Source organism: Macrotis lagotis, chromosome 2 (genome assembly GCF_037893015.1).
Source record: "Macrotis lagotis isolate mMagLag1 chromosome 2, bilby.v1.9.chrom.fasta, whole genome shotgun sequence".
Taxonomy (NCBI): domain Eukaryota; kingdom Metazoa; phylum Chordata; class Mammalia; order Peramelemorphia; family Peramelidae; genus Macrotis; species Macrotis lagotis.
In genome coordinates this window covers 232,182,280-232,203,150 of record NC_133659.1, presented here as the reverse complement: position 1 = coordinate 232,203,150, position 20,871 = coordinate 232,182,280, and the positions used below count along the sequence as shown (strand labels likewise).

At 35.5% G+C, this 20,871-nt stretch overlaps 1 protein-coding gene across 1 annotated transcript in view; it reads right to left on the bottom strand.

Moving 5' to 3' along the window:
• Positions 1 to 20,871, bottom strand: part of SHISA6 (shisa family member 6) — a 512,552-nt gene that overhangs the window by 136,749 nt on the left and 354,932 nt on the right. The gene's annotated exons all lie outside the window — the stretch shown is intronic.

Genomic DNA, 20,871 nt, shown 5'->3' with positions numbered 1-20,871 from the left:
TTGGGGGGATCATAGGAAAGGTCTCTTGTAACAGATAGTACTTGAACTAAACCTCAAAGGGAACTTAGGATTCTAGGAGGCATTTATGAGAAGATGTAGAATTCCAAACATGGCCCACAGCCTGTGCAGTGGCATCTCCAAAGCTGAACTGTTGTGTGTGAAGAATATAAAGTAGGTTGGTTTGACTAGAATACTGAGTGGGTAAGAGGGAGTAATGTGAAATCATCCTGGAAAGACAGTCTGGAGACAAACTGTAAGATGTTAAATGTCAAGCAAGAGAATTTGTATTTTATTATGGAGGAGATGGGCCTGGCCCTTAAAAGGGCAATAATAATGGGGACATACAACATATCAATCTCACCTGTCCTTTCATACCTTCTGCTTTCTTATTCTATCATACTTTCTTCAATTACATACTCTCCTCTGCCCTTGATTCATGTGCATCCTTGTCTGACCATCTCTCCCACCTTGTCAGTCCTCAACTCAGAATCAGTTTTTTTTAGTCCAGACTTTTGAGTTGGTGAATGCCTCAAGAACAACTCTTACAACCATGCTCACTCCTTCAGTTACTATTCAAGCTATTTAATATGAGCCTACACTGCTATACCAGAAAATGTTTTCTTCCTTGATTACTTTTTATCCTACTCCCTTCTGCTAATGTTATGAATTTTCTCAATATCTCCTTCAGCTCCCTTGAATCCTTGCCATCTGTTATGAGCACTCTTTTCTCCACTATTTCATAAATCAAAATTGCTCTACATGTTCACAAATTGTTTCCTTCCTTCCTCTTGCCTCTTAAGAAGAGGTGGACATTTGCTCTGTTAAGGCAAACCTTGATTCCATATCCTCCCACCAATTCTAGCAACTTGCACATAGATCATTTTCTTCATCTGCCATCAATATGGAAATATTGGAAAGTTGAGTGGGTGTGAGATCATAAAGAAGGGCATGTATGTTCACTCATTTCTAAACTTCTTGCAATCTGACTTCCAATGCTACCACCCAAATGAAACTCATCTTTTCAATGTAACACTAAAGATCTCTAAACTTGTAAATCTTCTGATCTTTTCTCAATCTTGATTCTTCTTGGACTTTTTGCATACCTTCCTGCAACTGTTTTCTTCTAGTTTTCCTTTTACTTCTCTTACTTCTACTAGGTTTCCTTTGCTGAATCATCACTCATCTTTGCTAACATGCTGTGGGTTTTTCCTCAAGTTCTGTCTTGGGATCTCTTTTCTATCAATAAATATACTCTTGGAGGATTCATTAACTCACATGAATTCAAATGTCCATAAATGATTCCCAAATTTACATATCCAACTTTAATTTTTCCCTCTAACATGTCATAAATCATCAGCTGCTTGCTAGATATTTCTATTTGGATATTCTATAGATATTTTTAATTCAACATGCTCCAAACACCACTTCCTTATTATTTCACACCTGCCCAACTTCCATATTTCTATAAAGATAATACCATATTCCTAATTAAATAGGTTTATTACCTTGGAATCACCTTTGAGTCTTCCTTCTCCCTCATTCTTCATACCTAATCATTCAAATGTTTTATTAATTCTACTTTCATAACATTTCTCTAAGATGCCATTGTTTTTGTTGCCAGAATCTTTTTAATTATATAGCTAAATTTAATTTATGTAATCAAGTAAATACATTTACTTTCTGTGTATTACATTCTTTGGCTCTGAAATGTTCTTTTTTTTACATAGATCTGAAAGATAATGCGTTTCTTGTTCCTTTAAATTTATTTTTGATATCATGCTTTACGTGTATCCAATATTCATTAGGAGTTTATCTTAGTATTTCCATGCCCAGATCTTTCCATTTTTACAGAGGATGTGTAGGCACAGAAGTGTTAACCAATTTATCCAAGATTACACAGATAGTAAATAATTAGCAGCATCAGTATTTCCATCCTGATATTTTGGTTCCAAATTCAGTATTCTTCACATTATGCCATACTTGGACCTTGGAAATCCAAGATGGGGTTAAAAAATGAAGGGATTTAGAACAAATGTGGACTTATAAAAGAAAGAACAAACTATAAAGGAGGACCAGTTTGGGGGAAACTGACAACAGAGATTGTGGACTAAGAAAGTGGGGAAGTATAATTTAGTGACATTCTGTGAATGGAGCCCATAAAAAATGATATTGTGTCCTAGTGACTGTGAAGAAAGCCAGTTTTAACCAGGATTTCATGTTTGATAATGGGGAAGGAACAGAAAGAATATTGCTTCCTGGATTAATAAGGGTGCTGAAAAAAATTACTCTAGATTTATTCTGAGAAGAGGAAAAAAAAGGTGAAACAAAATATGTGGTTAAAATCTTTATACTACATAAACTTTTGCCCAACTAAATTGAGAAGAGACTATAAGTGATGCAGTGGATAGAGTACCAGCTCTGGAGTCAGAAAGACTTGTCTTCCTGAGTTCAAATCTGACCTGAGACACTTAGTAGCTGTGTCTCTGGATAAATCCTGATTGCCCTAGTTCCTCAACTGTAAAAGGAAATATGCTAACTACTCCAGTATCTATGTCAAGAAAGCCCCAAATGGGATCAAGCAGAGTCAGACAAAAGTGAAATGACTTAACAACAACATAGTTCAACTAATTTTTCAGATATTTTGTATATAGCTAACTTTCAACTGAAGTAAAATATGTGCTCGTCTAAGGGAATAAGGTTAGAGAAGAACCAGGGAGAGGCATTTGTAGCAAGAGTCTATGCCCGTAGGACAAACTTGTGATTCCCTGGGTGGCAGTGAAAAAGAGTTACAAAAAATGAAGATAAATCTTGCCATGGAAGCTTTTGTTTGTCAACTGCATCATAGTGTTAAGTGTGGAGATAAATCAATCGAATCAAAACTATCACCTCTACTTTATTTAAAGTGTCAAGATGCTAACCCTGAACTAGCTATTAGGTGAGAACATATCTTGACTGTTCACTAGGTGTGAATGAGGTCTGGGCACCTGTCTAGGTGAGACAAGAAGTCTGTTCAGATTGACTCATATCTCCGAGGTTTGTGTATAAACATAGAACTAGTTAGAGAAGTCAAGTGCTTATCAGTAGAGAGGAGTATAAGCTAAGCCCTTATGAGGGAAGTATGGAATCAAGGATTCAACCTCAGTTTTTAGCCTCCATCTCCCTCCTTCCCTGACCTTGGCAAGAGGAATCTTGTAAACTTGAAGTCTGGAGGATTAAGACTTTTTTTTCCCTCCAGCATCCTGGCAGGGTCCCCAGAATGATAATAGCATTTGCTTTAGAATTAAAGGACAGAGTAGATACACCCCCCCCACCTCCACCCCCCCCCCCCCACACACACACACTCACACACATGCAAGAAGACTCAAGGCTACTCTAAGATCCTTGAAGAAAAGCTACATCATACCAAAGCAAACTTTTTGAGGACTCCAGCAAAGGGATTTCGAGAATCTAGGAGTTACTCTTTTGTACTCTTGTTTAAGCCCACATTCCCCTAACTCTATTTGTACTAGTGGGAGGGTGGCTCCCACAGATTTTTAGGGGGAATGTTTATAACAGCTATATCACCTAAATCACTTTAGTAACCATCCCTTTCCAAAAGCTAATTACATCTGACTGACTAATTGAGAGTACTTAATAAACAGGGTAGAAAGCTTGGTGGGGGCATGTGAGCTATAGCAATAGAACTACACCCTCCCTGCCCTCCTCCCCCCACCCCCATAAAAGTCTGAAAGGATGTTAATGGCCATTCTTTATGAGTAAGAATTGGGTGGGTCATTTTAGAAAATGTGTGGCCCTGGATGGTACTCTAGTGAACTCAGGCCCTTATTCTAGTTACATTTTTGTAGAATTAAGCTCTTGGGAACAGTGAGGCTATGGAAATAATAGAAATAAGGAAACAAAGAAACTCCATAACTAAAGAGGGACATATTTTTATTTAATGTTTGTTCGCTGCTAATAAATAACTCTAATTTTCTATATTTGTTCCTTCCCATGCTATCAACACTTGTGTTGTCCTTTCAAAACCCAATACAAAGTAACTGTGGAATGCTTAAAACACTTGATTGTATATATCAAGAAAAACAGAAGCTATATGAATGCAACTACATAATGCTCTTCACAGTAATAAAGATAAATTGAATAAATGGAGAGCTATTAATTGATGATTGTTTGCAAGTGCCAATATAATAAAAACAACCATGTTAATTTGCGTATTTACTGTCCTACCAAACAATGAAGGAACTAGGAAAAAATAGCAAAATTTAGCCGAAGAAACACCAAATCAGAATATCAAAGGGAAATAATAAAACAAAATGAGAAAGGAAGGGGACCCAGCTTTACTGTATTTCAAATTATTCTCCCATGTAATAATTATCCCAACTTTTGGCACAGTCTAAAAATATGAAAGTCAATCAGTAGAACAGACTAGATATACAACATACAGAAGCAAAATAATCTTTGATAGACCCCCAAAACACCAGTTTTGGTAAGGACTCATTGTTTAGCAAAAACTTCAGAGATAATTGGAAAACAGTCTGGCAGATAGTAGATTTATACAAATATCTCATAGTATATACCACAATAAGCTAAGCTAAATAGATAAATGACCTAGATTTTAAGTTCACATTATAAACAAATCATAAGAGCAAGGAAAAAATAACTTTTATAGCTATGGATAGGGAAGAATGCATGACCAAAGAATAGAGAGGATCTTATAAGATAACATGAACACAAAATGTGAAAAGTTTTTGCACACATACAAATTATTGCCAATAAAATTAAATGGAAAACTGTTAAATGTGGGGAAATCTTTGCAGAAAATTTTTATAGTAAGTTCTTAAAAATGTTTATTGATTAAGTGACAAATTATGGTATATGAAGCTAATGGGATTTTATTGCTCTATTAGAAAAAGTGAAAGGGGAGACTTCAGAGAATTCTGGGAAGACTTGGTGCAGTGTGTAGAAGTAGGAACACAATTTATATGGTAACAATATTGTAAAGAAAAAATTGAAAAATTTAAGATCTCTGATCAATATAATGACTCAATAATGACTCCAGAGGACTGATGAAGCATGCTGCCCATCTAATTCAAGGAACCAAATGATCATTTTTGGATACAACAATTCAAGAAGCATTTATTAAGTACCTACCATATATATGCCCATAAGACTACAGTCGTAAGCATTGAGAATTCAAAGAAAGGCAAGAACACTTCCTGACCTCAAGGGCAACATAATGGGGGGGGTGTGACAACATGTAAGCAATTATGCACTAATATGATATTCTTGAATAAATTGGAAATAATCTCAAGCTGAGGTGTTAGAATTAAATAGGACTGGGAAAGTCTTCTTGCAGATGATAGGATTTTAGCTGAAACTTGAAAGAAGCTAGGGAAACCAGAGAGAAAGAACTGAGGAAGGACAGGCAGGAGGGATAGCCATTAAAAAAACAAAACACAGTCAAGAGATGCTTTGTTGGAGGCATAGCAGGGAGACTAGTTTCATTAAATCTTCGTTTGTGAAAAAAGATTGGAAAGATTAAGTGGGGGGCATGTTATAAAGAACTTGAAAAATGACCAAATAGAAGATTTTATTTTTGATCTTAGAGGTAATTAGGAGGCATTGGAGTTTATTTAATAGGAATTTATTTATTTAATTTACTTAATAGGAATAATGAGGTCTGACTTTAGCTTATTGAAACTACTCTCAGCAGAGTAGAAGATGGACTAGAGAGGGAAGAGTATTGAGGGAGATTCACAGGCTCTTCCTGTAGTCCAGGCATGAAGTAATAAAGGGGTAGTAGGATGTATCAGAGCTGGTAACATTTTTGGAGGTATTGAGTCAATAAACATTTATTAAGCACCTATTATATCCCTCTGTGCTAAGTGCTGGGATACCACAGAAAAAGACAATAAATAGTTCCTGTTCTCAAGGAGTTCACAGACAAATGGGGGACTCTATATGTAAAGAGCTATGTCCAAATAAGCTATACCTAGAATAAATTGTCAACAGAGGGAAGACATTGTTGGAGATTAGAAAAATCTTCCTATAGAAAGTAAGATTGCAGCTAAAATTTGAAGAAAAGCAAGAGCCAGAAATGCAGAGGGAGAAAATTCCAGGCATGGGAACACAACCAGTTAAAATACCTGAAGGCAGGAAGTTTTTTTTTTTTTTCAGTTGATAGCAAGGAGCCCAGTTACTGGGCCACAGAGTTTGTGGGAGTAGGCTTGGGGTAAGGGTGTAAGAAGACTGGAAAAGCAGTGGTGGTTATGGAGGGAGAATAAGTTATGAAGAACTTTGAATGCCAGAACATTTTATGTTTGATCCTACAAAAGACAGGGAGTCACTGGAGTTTATTGAGTTGGTGGGTGGGGTGTTCAGATTTGGGTTTAATAGCAAGATTACTTTAGAGCTAACTAGATACAATGGAATGTGAGGAGAAAATGTGACCCAGATTCCAACAAACTAGTTCATAGTCTTGGCATGAAGTGATGATGACTTTTCCCAAGATAGTGTTAATGTCAGAGAAGAAAAAGGGTTATAAATAAGAGATGTAAAAAAGTAAAACCAACAGGCCTTGGCACAAACTAGAATGTGAGGAGTGGGGAGTCAGATGACACCTAGGTTGAAATCCTAGGTAAGTGGGAGAATAGAGGCATCCTCAAAAGTAATTGGGAAGTTTGGAAAAGGAAAGAATTTTTTTTTTGCTTGCTTGTTTCATTTATTTTTTGGGGAAGAAGGGAATATATTGAATTAAGTTTTGGACATGCTAAATTTAAGATATACATCTAGTTCAAGATGTACAGAGTTTAAAACTATTCTCTGCATACAGCAGGCATTTAAATGTTTCCTCCATTACATTAGTAAGAGAGGCACCCCAGGGTAGTAGTAAGAAAGTGAAAATTTGGGCAAAGAAGACTTGGTTTGTCTCTGACTCATATTAGTTAGTACAACATGGGCAGCTAGGTGATGCAGTGGGTAGAGCTCTGGCCTTGGAGTCAGGAAGATGGGAGTTTGCCTCAGACACTTACCACTTACTAGCTGTGTGACCTTGGACAAGTCCCTTAATTCTGATTGCCTTGCATCCAGGGCCCTCTCCAGTTGTCCTGATTCATATCTGGCCACTGGACCCAGATGGTTCTGGAGGAGAAAATGAGGCTGATGACTTAGCACAGCATTCCCCTCACTGAAATCCATTTCATGTGCTGGTCATGGCATAACCTTCCTGATATCATGGTCTTCTTCAAAATTGAAGGACAAACAACTATAACTACAAAAACTACAACAATTAATTGTTACAAATTTTCATTGCCTCAAGTATCTTTCCAAAATTATCAGTTTCAGAATATTTTCTGAGCTATATTGAAGAGGGGAGGTTCTATATAAGGAGTCCCACACACTGAGGAAATTCAGGTTTGATCTCTTTCTTTCAATCCCCAGTTATTTGTTCTGAAGAGAATAGAGGAAAAAAATGAGTTAAGATATGTAGGTGAAGCCTAGTTATGATAAAGAGGACTTCTGTCAGAGTGAGGCACATAAAAATCCTAGCTCTCAGAGAATTTGGGTTAGAGGGTCATAATGTTTAAGCCTGTTAGGAGATTGGAAGAATGACCTGTTTTTTTTTTTTCAGGGACATAGAGAATTTAGATAGGGAGTTTCAGAGCAGACTGGAGAAAAAGCAGGATAGAAGACAGATTTAAAGAGTAAGGCAGGGGCAAAAATGTCTAGCTGTCTATTTTATTATTACTCCAAGATTCATTTCTTTGGATCACAGCTGATACTGAACAACAGGGCAAAAAGTCTCTATACAGGAGCAAACAAAATGAGTTTCATAGTTACCTTAGGTCTGTTGAATGTGGAAACAATTCTCTCCACTGCAAATCCTTCTCTCTTCTCATACTAGCAATCCAAGGAAGTGGTATAAATGAAAGTGAAAATATTAATGAGACAAAAGTATTGGTTGTTGGCAATGGAGGAAAAGTGTTTCTTTCCCAATAAGGACAATGAAGTAAAGACTAAAGAACTGGAAATTCTCAGTGTTGATCTTATAATTCTCATAACCTAAACTTTGTATGCAGACATCTTTCCATGCTGTTCATTACCAATAAGATTGTTAACAAAATACTTCACCTTTTTAGACCTCTGTTTTCTCCTGAATCAATCAATAATCAATTATTAAACATTTACTATGTGCTAGGAGCTATATTAGATTCTGAAAATACAGAGATTAAAAAAAAATGAAAAAGTCCACACCCTCAAGAAGCTCAAGGAAAACATATTCACATAAAATAAAATGAGGATGGAATGCTAAATTCCTTTCCAGCTTAAAATTCTCTAATTACTACTCTCAATCAATCTATATGTAATAAAAATAATTTTCTGCAGGCTATATAACTAATCTGTGTTTGACTTTGGAGATGATTCACTAAAAAGAAAATAACTCACAATGCCACTCAGAAATATACACATTTGTATAATATATTGTTATACACAATCAGATATGGATAATCTTGCTCCTTCTACATAAGGGCAGCTAATTGGCACAATAGATAGAATACCAGGCCTACAGTGAGAAGGACTCTTCTTGCTGGCTTCAGATACTGCCTACCTTTGTGTCACTGGGCAAGCTACTTAATTCTTTTTGCCTCAGTTTCTTCATCTGAAAAATGAGTTAGAGAAAGAAATGAAAAACCACTCCAGTATTTCTACCAAGAAAACCTGGAATGGGGTCACAAAGAGTCAGACATGAATGAAGCAATCAAACACTTTCTTCACTGAAATTTTCTTGAAATTATTGGAAGTATAAGTAGAATTTAAAATAATAAATAAATGTGCCAGATGATGTTTGTCCTTTGATGATGCTCTCAATGAAGATTACATCAGGGAGGTAATGTCATGATGTGTATGTGAATTGGATTGAGTGAAGTGCTTTGCTTCTAAGTCACCAGCCTTACTTTCTCCTCTAGAACATCTGGATCCAGGGGCCAAATATGAAACAGGATGATTAGAGATAGTCCTAGATCCAAGGCAATCAGGGTTCAGTGACTTGTCTAAGGTCATACAGATAGTAAATGTGTGAGGCCAGCTTTGAGCTCATGTCTACCTGACTTTAGGACCAATACTCTACCCACTCACTGCATCATCTTGCTGACAGTAAAATGAGGAAACTGAGGCCAAGAGAGGTGAAATGACTTATTAGGAATCACATGACTAGTAAGGGTCTGAGGATAGATTTGAACTCAGATTTTCCTGACTCCAGGTCTGGCACTCTATCTACTGTACCACTTAGTTACCAGGTGCTAAGGATAAAAAGACATAAAACCTTTCTTGTCCTCAAAGAGATTGCAATCTGATATTCTTATACATAGGTGAGACAATTCCTAATTTTTCTATAACTCACTAGGCTAAAGTTTAGGTGGAAATAAGCTTCAAAACTTTCTTCTCTCTTTCTGTTAACTTTTGAGCTACAGTTACAATAACCCACTTTTGCTCAAGACTTAGAATCCAGGCTGCCGCCCTGGAGAATGTCTCCTGATCAGATACAGTCACAGCCCATTTACTAAATTTGGGGTGTGTGGCTGGTGTGCCTGTTTACAGTCTGTCCCTCAGTAACCCACTTAGGACAATTGGAGCAGTTGGATAGTACCCCCAAATGCATGTCAGTTGTGCCTCAGGAAAGCAAGAGTGTTGGTTGTAGAAAATGGTTAATTTTAGGGGCAAAAAAAAGAGAGAGAAAAGGACACAAACACATTTCTCCAAATCAGTTAAAATCAGAAACCAAAAGATAGAAATACAATTTTAAATGAGATCTCTAAGTTATCTTCTAACTCTAAAATTCTTTTGATCGATAAAAGCTTTAAGGGGGGAGATGAGGGAAAGAAGCAAGCACTAATATCAAGTAGATTTTGAAAGTTTAAATATTTTTGAAGCCAGATCTGACTGTACAAGGATGCTTGTTGCACATATGAGATAACTAGTGAGAAAAGGGAATATTATCTATTCTCTATTATTTGAATAGAGAGTTATTCAAAGCAAACCTGGAGTTTCATTGTTTATTTTGCATCTACTCTGTCTCAATACTTTAATCTCTCTAAACAAGATTATTATTTTTTCTTTATAACTTTACTAGGATGTGGAAAAGAAAGCATTTTAAAGCAAATTGTTTTGCTTCCCTATTACATTTTTGTGCCTTAGGTAAGGCTTGAAAACCACCCTCATGTGTATAACCGTCCAATGGAAGCTTTGAGTCTCCTTTATAAAATACTCAGCTTGATTTATCACAAACCCATACCTAGATGTTGATAGTGTAATTTTTAAAGTATTTGTTTAAAAAAAGCAATATTAAAAAAGCCTCTTTATTGTATTCCCTGTGCCCTAGGCAGCTTCCTACATTGCCTACCCCTTGTCTGAGTTTGGTTTGATTGCTTTTCTATCTCTTATAAGATGCGGAATCCAGCAACCTTGTGAAAATAACTATTTGAGACCCAAGAGAAAAAAAATCTTTTTCTGATTTTAAGTTTTTAAAGACTGACTAATATTTTAAGTATTTTGGTACTTTAGATTCAGAATTAGCTGGAAAATCTCTATTCCTGAGCTCAACATCTTTTCTTCTTTAATTTTTCTTTTCTTATTCATTGATAATGCTTTGATGTAGCTGTCTTGTTACTGAGAAATCAAAGTAGATTCTAAAAAAGTTCTGGTAACAGTGTCTTATGGTGTCAAGATATAAGAAGACAAATGGCTCCTTTTTCAAACAAATACTAATGGACCTCTGAAAAAATGAAATTGAAGGTCACCCAAAGGGCAATGGAGATGTGCATGACAGATGTGACTAGGTTACAAATGATTTATAACACATTTTAATCAAGGAATTAAAATAAGTAGGGAAACCATCAAGGAAATATAAGATTGAACCAGATGGGTATAGCTAGTATAAGCAAAGCAGTGTTGATAGAGAGTCAGTTTGCATGTTGGCTGGACCCCTAGGATTGAACTTATGAAAGGATGTAGAAAAAATTGTCTGAGATAGGAATTCATGAATGGAAAGCCTGTGGGGCTAGGTGGCACAATAGATAAAAGTGTTGGACCTGGAGTCAAGAAGATCCAAGTTCAATCTATACTCAAATATTTAATAATAGGAGGACCATAGGCAAGTCTTCTGCCTCAATTTTGTCAACTGTAAAATGGGGGAAATAATATACCTACCTCCCAGAGTTGTTTTGAGAAACAAATGAAATTTTTGTAATATGCTTAGCATTCTGGCATATATAATAAACACTTAATTCTTTCCTTCCTTTACTTATTTTTTTTCTTCCTTCACTTAAATGAATGACCATAAATCTAAAGGAATATTGGTAGCTAACAGGGAGGGGGAAACTATGGTTTTGATGCCCTGATACAAATAAACATACTAAGTGAAATATAAACATGTATATAATATAATAAATGTGTACATTCATATATGTATTTGATCTATGAAGAATATATAGTTGTATGTTTATATATGTATGTGTGAGAATTATTATTACATAATCAATTATTGGGGAGGTCCAGAAATTTTTCTCTTTCTAGTTCATTATTTATTGGGTCAAACCCAGCATCTGAAAGTCATTGCTGATAAAGTTGAATGAACTTTCTCCTCAATCTTGTTCAGACACTATTCAAATGGGGAAACTTGTGATCTACTAAGACTTGAAAGAAGGCTAGATTCTTTGTCTAGACTGCCTGAGGCTAAAGGTAGTTTAGGAAGATAATATTCAGTCACATTAAAATGTGCTCACCTGTCATTTTATATTATATATATGTATATATGATATATGTAAATGAGTATATAAAATCATTATATTATATAATGATACATGATAAAAATGTAATATAGAAATATAAATAAAATATTATTTTATGGGTTCCATGAGGAGTATTCAGCATTGGAGAATAGCACTGCTTTTTTTATTATTCAGAAACTATGTCTCTAGAATCTTTTATATGTCATATATATATATATATATATATATACAGATGATAGATATACAGAGATGTGTAGATGTAGGTATATATATACATATATATATATATGTATTATATATGTATTATGTTGGGAGAGGTGGGAGCAATAGCATCTAGAGAGTTGGCTTTGAAGCTGGGGAGATATGGGTTCAATTCTCTTCCCTTACATATCATCTGGGTGAGTGGACAAGTCACTTAACCTCTCACTGTTTCCAGGTAACTCTAACATTTTAAGTTACAGAAAAATGTTGGGCTGCATTGGTAGAGATAGCTTTCTTACATGGAAGGTTTCTATCCCAATGAAATTCCTACCTATGCATCTAAGAGAAAGTATGTTTTTGGTAGTCAAAGATTCTGATCTAGTAAAAATTAATTCAAGCATCCTTATGGCCTTACTCTATATCTCCATTATACTAAGAGTGATTAGGTAGAAGGAATGGTGCCTGGGGGAATCTCCCAAGTTTAAGTTATCAGACAGTTATGACTCCCCTGTGGTTGCCATCTTTTCCCCTCTACAACTATTGTGCTTTCCATCATACTCAAGGAGACTAGGATCTATGAAAAAAGCATTGACTTATTCATATAAATTCAAGGCTTAACTACCCTGAATCCTCAGATCAATTAAAAAAATTTAGACACAAAGCTTACATTGAGGTGATAATGAATATTATTTTCTAGATCTTCCTCACATGTTATCAAAGTCTTTTAGTTTATGAAGAAGACAGAAAAATAAGCCTGGTTTGGTTGGTCCTCTAATACTCTTATCCCACCCATTGACTATTACTCTGCTTCTTTTTCTCTAAAGGTAACAACTTTTCAGAATAATTTAGTACCAGATTCAAGGTATCCTTGCATTCAGTCATGACTTATTTACATCCATATTCACATCTGACAAAGTTATTGGAAGAAAAGTTGATCTGGGAGATACCTAAAATCTACTGCTCTCCTTCCCATCCTTTAAAGCACTATTCAAATATTACCTCCCTTGGGGCAATTCGATACAACAAAAATGGCTCTGACTCTGTAGTTAGAGGGTCTAGGTTAATAGCCTGCCTCTGATGCATACTTTGTGATCATGGATAAGTTGAGTTCTGGGAAGTGTGATTTTAGAAGAATATTAAAAAACTGGAGAGTCCTCTGAGGGGATAAGTAGTTTTGTGAAAGACCTTGAGAGAATGTCATATGAAGTGTAGATGAAGGAGGACCTTGGCAAGTTTAGTTTGGAGAAGAGAAGACTCTGGGGTACATGACATGAGTATATGAAGGATAGTCATGTGAAGGGATTAGACTTGCTCTATTGTGACCCAGAGGGTAGAAATAGGAATAAATGGAAGTGGCAATGAAACAAATTTAGACTTTGTGTCAGGGAAAGAAAAGTATTTTCCTAACAATGATTTCCAAAAAAGTGGAATGGGTTGCCAAGAGAGGCTGAAGGTCTTCTTCCTTAGATATCTTTAAGAAAATATTTACAAAGGGGCAGCTAGGTGGCACAGTAGATAGAGCTGTGGCCCTGGAGTCAGGAAGACCTGAGTTCAAATGCAGCCTCAGACACTTAATAATTACTTTAGCTGTGTGACCTTGGGCAAGTCATTAACCCCATTGCCTTGGGAAAAAAAGAGAAAAAATATGAACAGTCACTTGTTGATTATTAATAAATTTGAAAAAAGTATTAAGTGCCTATTATGTTCAAAACATTATACTAAGAACAGGGGATATAAATAGAAAAAGAAGTCAGTGTTCTCAGTTAAGGACTACATACTGTAACTAAAGAAGACAACAACTGTAGGGAAGTTTAGCTGCAAGTTGCATGGAGAGTTTTGAAGTTCTCAAATATATAGCTATAAATCAAAGGTCAAGGTTTGGGAAGCCTTAAAATTTACCAAGGTATCATTCCTGCCAAAGCAGCCTACAGTCTTTGGGAAGAGGAGGGTTGGTCTAAGGGTAAGGGAGCAGAAGAGATTCTGGGTTCCCTGTAACAGAAATAAGGGAGGGTATCCAGTGTCTGGAAGACATGGAAAAGGAAAGAAAGCTTTGGTTGGAGGGAGGTTTGGGCTAGAAAGAGTGGGAGTGAGGTGATAATAGAGATATTGTTTGTGCTTGTGTTTTGAAAAGATGATTATTGAGACTCTTTACATCTCTCAAATTCTATTAATCTCTCTGGGTTCCAGTTCAATTATAAAAGAGAGTTTGAACTACATAGTTTCCAGTTTTAGATCTATATCCTGTGACATATAATCTTACCTGAAATGGGTAATAACCTTCTCCTTTGGACCTTGCATATGGATTTTAAAAATACATTTTTAATTTATGGAATGAAACAAACATTTTCATCACAGTACAATAAAGATAAATGAACATTAAACCACACATTTATTATGGACAATTTAGTATTTCTTTGAAATAAACAACAAAATTATTGAATGATTTTTTTTTCTTCCCCACTACTTCTCTGCCCTAGAGTTGACTCCATTAAACACAAAGGGGTATGTAACATATGGCTTTTTAAAAAAATGTACTTCTACTAAGTTACTTGTATTGATGTCTTGTCCCTTTATCTATGAGAATCAGGAAAAAGCAGTATCAAGAGAAATCAGAGAGTTTGCACAAGTATTTATTAAATGCCTAATATAGATTCTAGGGAGATAGAGACAAACATAAACCATTTTCACCCTCAAGAGCTTCTTTTCTTCCATGGAAAATAATATAAACACATGTAAGTAAAATGAGAGTGGTGGAGTCCTGAGTTTTTTATACCTATAAATAAAATAGTTTTGTGAATATTAAAAATTACCTAGGATTTTGCATCTCACTCAATGATAGGAAGTCATATAATAGCACACATATTCACATTCATGTTCATAGACTTAATGTACAAACATATTGACAAACTCTTCCTCCTACTTTTCTCTGAGCAGAGAGTAATTAACACTGTCAAATTCTGCAGGGTCAAGTAGGATGAAAAACATGAGAATGACATTAGTTTTGACAATTAAGGGATCATTGGAAACTTTGAAGAGAGTAGTTGAGTGATGCAGTTAGAAACCACATTTTTTGAACAATTAAGTAAAAAAGGGAGAAGAGTAGGATAATTCCTAACATAGTTCTTCTAAGGAGTTTTTTTTTAAAGTAATGTGGTTAAAATACCACAACCCATTTTGGACTTATAGTTTAGGATGAGGCTATATCTTATTCAATCAAAAGATCTTTGAGGAAAAAGTCTTTGAAATGCTTTTGATGAAGTGAAATAACAAGAGTTCTATTCCAATTGGTTATTGAATTTCATTATATCCCCAAGGTCTTATAAAAAATATTAAGTTATCTGGAAAGAAAACCTATTTCAGAAATTAGAGAAAGTATAGTTTTCCAAAACATCCCTTCAATGAAACTGCCTAGGAAGAAGGAAAGGCCTTGGTCAGGTCTCTTTTCTTCATTTTGTCCCCTACCTATGCCAACTTTGCTCAGAGGAGGAACTTTCAAGTTTTTAAGAATCTGGTAGAATTTTTAACTTTCCACACTGTCATAATGGTATCTTTGGATCAGCTGGTGGCAATAACTCCATCAGTAGCCAAGGATAAATGAACAAAGACTTTCTAAGCTTAAGAAGAACTTCTTGAATTGGAAAAAAAGATTTCTGGCAACTAGGAGATATGTTACCTACTTTGAACACATTTGTGCTCTAAACTTGAAGCCACTTTTCCTTGGACTCTGTGAATATTTGTCTGTGATTGAATTTTGGTGGAATGCTTTATAACAACTGTTTTTACCATAACATTTCTAAAACTCAAGGGTTGGCTGACTAGGATCATTTTTAACTGATAATCTTGGGAGAAGATGCTTTGTTGAGGGTGTAAGCTGATATTAGAAAATCACCCCGATCCTGGAACCCTGAGATTTAAACTCTGGGGAACTCAACTTATGCATGAGAATGGGAGCTGGGATAAGAATGTCTCAGACGTGGGCTAGGTGAAGATGGGGGAAGAATTGATCATATGAATAAGTAGCAATGAAGGAAATAGTAAATTGAGAGAGAGATACTGAAGTTCAAATGGGAAAAAGGATATGGTGGTAGGGAAATTCTGTTAGAGACAGGAGGGAAGGGGATAAATGGTTGAAGTACAGAGCTTGGTTACTCTTAGTAAGGAGAAGAGCTACTTCTCTCTCAGAGACTGGAGGAAAATGGAGTTTTGAGGAGGAAAAAAGGTAACATCAAACTGAATGACCTTGATTATCAAGGTCAAGAGTAAGGCATAGTACTCATCTAAGAGGGTAAGGGAGAGGACTGATCTAGGATACTTGAAATGAGAAGAGAAGGTTTGAATCTCAGAGCATGAAAAGGTTTATTGTGTAATAAGACTGGAAAGATAGCTTAGGGTCATACTGTGAAGGGATTTAAATGATAAATTGAGGAGTTTATATTTTATCCAAGTGGTGTTAGGAATCTACTTGAATTTTTTGGAGCAGTAAAGTGACTTGGTCAGATCTATGATTTAATAGTATAATTTTGTCAGCTATGTGAAGAATGGATCTTTGGAAAAGGGTGGGATAATTGTGGTAAGTGGAATGGAAAAATAATTTAGGAAGGAATGAAAATAATTGCTATGCTGATGGAATAGATCAACTATAAATGTATTTTTATTTTTTTTTAAATTTTGTTTATTTAAGGCAATGGGGTTAAGTGACTTGCCCAAGGTAACACAGCTAAGCAATTAAGTGTCTGAGCTCAAATTTGAACTCAGGTCCTTCTGAATCCAGGGCTGATACTCTATCCACTGGTACCTAATTGTCCCAAAATGTATTTAACTAATCCCAATTTAATTCATCAGCTAAGTTTAAGAAATATTAATTTGTATTGTGCCCAATCAATATTATTGTGTGATTTCCTTCAACACTTTTCAGTGGTATGTATGGAGGAGGTATATATTGGGAAGAATACAGGAGTGAAGTTTGATGAAGCATGGAGAGCAAAAGGACAAAATGATTTGAGAGCAGAGGCTACTTTAGAATTGAAATTGGTTCACTAAATGTTGTATCTAGTGCAGGAATGGTGACCTAGGAAAGTATTAAGGGACAGAGGGATTAGAGGTTGTATAGGAAAAAAAATTAGTTTTATGAGGATTAAGACATCAAGAGAAATGGAATGTTTAGAGCTTATGATTGAATAAGCTAATTTACAGTTTCTGTCATAGACATGGAAATCTTTTGAGTAATAAAGAATATAACATTCATGTTATATTCATTAGTAACTGATATTAAGTGGATTATTAAAATATGGGAGGTGAGTAGTTTGAAGAACTAGAAGTTAAGGCATTAGCTTCTGGACTCAGAACTAGAACCTAATTCTCTTGCCTTCCAGTCCTGTGCACTTTTTTTTCACACTATTCTGTACCACAGATAGCATCAATTACTTTTATTGCATCCTACAAGGCAATTAAAACAGTACTGGGCATGTCATAGGTCATAGGTCAAAGAATATTATCTACTGAATCCTTGGATGAATGATTCTGGAACATACCTTGAAGCATAGGGAAAGAAGAGTGAATTCTTCTCTATACTTCCTTATGGAAGAACATTTGTCAGCAGCACTTGTTAAATAAGAGGGATGATTTGTAAATATTGTTTGTGCTTGCCATAATTTAATAAAATATACAGTGCAGAATGATCTATGAGGATAACATTGCCTATTTATGAGCCTTCTATTTTCTTAAGACATTTTCCCCGGGGGAGCAGAAGGCAAGCAGACTTCATTTAAACTGATTCCGCAGCATGGAGGCAGGCTTCCTTGCCACAAACTCTAGTATGCCCTTCTCAAGGACACGGCAATGTGACCCATTTTGAATGTATCCGAATCGTAAAGATAGAATGGGTATGGGGGGAAGGGAAAGTATAGCTTTTTTGCCATAATGCTCTAGACAAAAAAAAAAAAGATTGTGAGGAATTTGCATAACATTGGTTGGAGTAAGTGGTTTGAGAAAAGGACTGAGACCATAACTGGAGGAAGAATGGAACAGGACCTCATTGAGTCAGAGATCATCTTCTCATGTCATGGAGGAAACAGACCAAATATAGGCTATTATTCTATTATATTTTTTTCTCACTATCAAACTCGGTTTCACCTATTAATGATTGCTAAAACATTAAATTCATCTAATTTCAAATTTAAAAACTGTTTTGGATCTTTTCCCCAAAACCTCTGCAAGGCAGGCAGTATAATTATACTTATTCCTTCTGCCACATCATGACTTTGTCCATTGCAGTTTTGATATATTGTGATTCAGCATAAGAAATTAAATGGGAATTTTTGTGATGTTTTGTGGAAGCTGAGATGACAGACTTCTCTGGCATGCAGGCCAAAACATTTTATGTGGATTATTCATATTTTGGGGATGCCTTTCCCCAAACCCTAGTGATGTGGAAGAGATAATTATATTAGTATTTCCATTTTGATCAAGTCAATAATCTTCAGAACTATTTCGTAGAAGAGGGATTAGTTTGTTCTACTTGTTTAGTAGAGTGGAGATCTAAAAGCAACACATGCAGGTTGCAAGGAGGTGAAGTTAGGCTTGCTATAAGGAAAAACATCTTAATAGAAAAAGAATATAAATGAAAAAAAATTAGCAAGATTTATTTTTCTTCTCTCTCTCCTGTCTAATTTTCTTTTCCTTTTTTCTGTCCTTTATTATTACTACATTTTAGGTCAAGTGTTATGAAATTAACTGTCCAGCATTATCTTTATTGCCAGAGTTCAGTATAGCATATGTCACATAGGAAAGAACTTTCCTTCAATACATGAGGAAACAGAGATCCCCTAGAAATGATTGGTCAAGGTTGCAGAGACATGTGATAAATTTAGTCTCTAGTTAGTCAGTAAAGCTGTCATAGTGTGTGCTTATAGAAGATGACTGTCCAGATGACACTCAGTTGAGTTCTTTGAAATTACTGTTCTGTTTAACAACTTTTTCCACTCTATTCTATTCCCAAAATGTCTAGCCCAGAGGAATTAATTTCCTTGAATAATTTCACAGACCATTTTTGGTCACAAAGCAATTTTCATTCTCTGTCTCCTAGAAGCTTTTCTTCCCTGTTTGCTCCTTTCCTTTTTGTCAGCCTCTGTCCCAGTTCACACATTTTTCTCTAAGGAATGTCTTCACCTGTACTAAATACAGCAAAAAGGAGAATATAAACATGAAAAGAAAAGGATGGTCTGTGGGGTGATATGTTTGGGGATGAGGGGAATAGAGGAAGGAAAGGCAGATGTTCACATTGGAGTGGTTGGCTTCTCAGCAGAATTTCCCTTGATAAAGACCTTGAAATCAACTCCATTATCTGTGGGACGAGATATTTGCCAGATGCAGCCAGACAATGTCCAAGACTATTTATAGAAATATTTCTTTTCATAGACAAGATGGGATGTTGTGTGTGAAGAACTATAAATAGTCAGATTGGTTGGTCTCAAGAGTATGAAGAGGTATAATGTATAATGATACTGAAAAGGTAGATCGGTGCCTTGGGGCAAACTCAAGGGTTACAGGTAGGGTGTAAGGTATTGCTGATGATCTATCAGTCTCAAAATGGACAGTATTAGATATAGCATTCTATTAAGAGAAAAGTGATTCAAATTGCATAACCAGAATTAAAAGGAGTAGTACTGGAATAAATCTGTAATATGGGGGAGAAAGCAGTCTGATTTTGCCAACAGGTATCATGTAAGTTATTCTGATGATGTGTATCTGAGCAGGAGGAGAATTTGTTTATATATCTATATATCAGTCCCAAGTTGTTATTGTTTTTCTCCTTCAAAGGGGAATCCTAGTCATCAAAGTTGTACCATAAGACACTGTTTATATAGGTTTTTAACGAGGGAGAAGAGGTACTGACCAGATTTGGGGCATTGCCCAAGACATGAAGGCACTGCCTATCTAGCAATATTAAAGTTATGAGGAAATTCACATAAATCCATACAGAATTGGTTATGCCAGAATCATCTCTGGAGCATGTTGAGAGACAGAGAAATAGACAAATAGAGAGAGAGAGAGAGAGAGAGAGAGAGAGAGAGAGAGAGAGAGAGAGAATTCCCAGGGATGCTATTACTCTGAGAAACTGTATACATCCCTAAGGGACTCATCAGGATGTGGGGAAACATGGAAACACTGCTACTTTGACAACATCAAATTGACTTTCCTTTTGACAGAACTTTGTTTCAGAGTTTGGAGGACTTTACAATCTTGGAGGAAAATAGGACTCAGTGCACATATAGAATTGAATTAATAGTTTTTCTCTATTTTGAATGACTTTATGCATTTGCTTATGGAACACTACAACTGCATGTCTGTGGGATTAAATAAAAGACTGTCTTTTACTTGATAACACACACACACACACACACACACATATATATATATATATATATATATATATATATATATATATATATATATATATATATGATCTTGAGAATTTAAATAGGAAATGGGAAGAGAAAAACCATTTATTAAAAATCTACTATGTGCCAGAGACTGCTCTAAATGCATTACTCATTTGATCCTAGGAGGAAGGTACTTTTGTTATCTTCATTTTACAGTTGAGGTAACTAAGGAATAAAGAGATGAAGTGACTTCAACGGGGTCACAATTAGCAAGTGTCTGAGCCAACATGTGAATACAGTTTTTGTTGTTTATTTTTTTGGTTTGTTTTTTAACTCCAGACCAAGAACAAGTAGAGTTGAGAGGGATTAGCTTAGAGGACTTTTTTACCCTTTTCCTGGAAAAATCTAGAAATCTACTGGGCTAAGAGAACTTTTTTACCCATTTATCGGAAAACCTATAAATAAGCTGAATTTAGAGATTTTCTCAGAGTAAATTATAGGTGAGA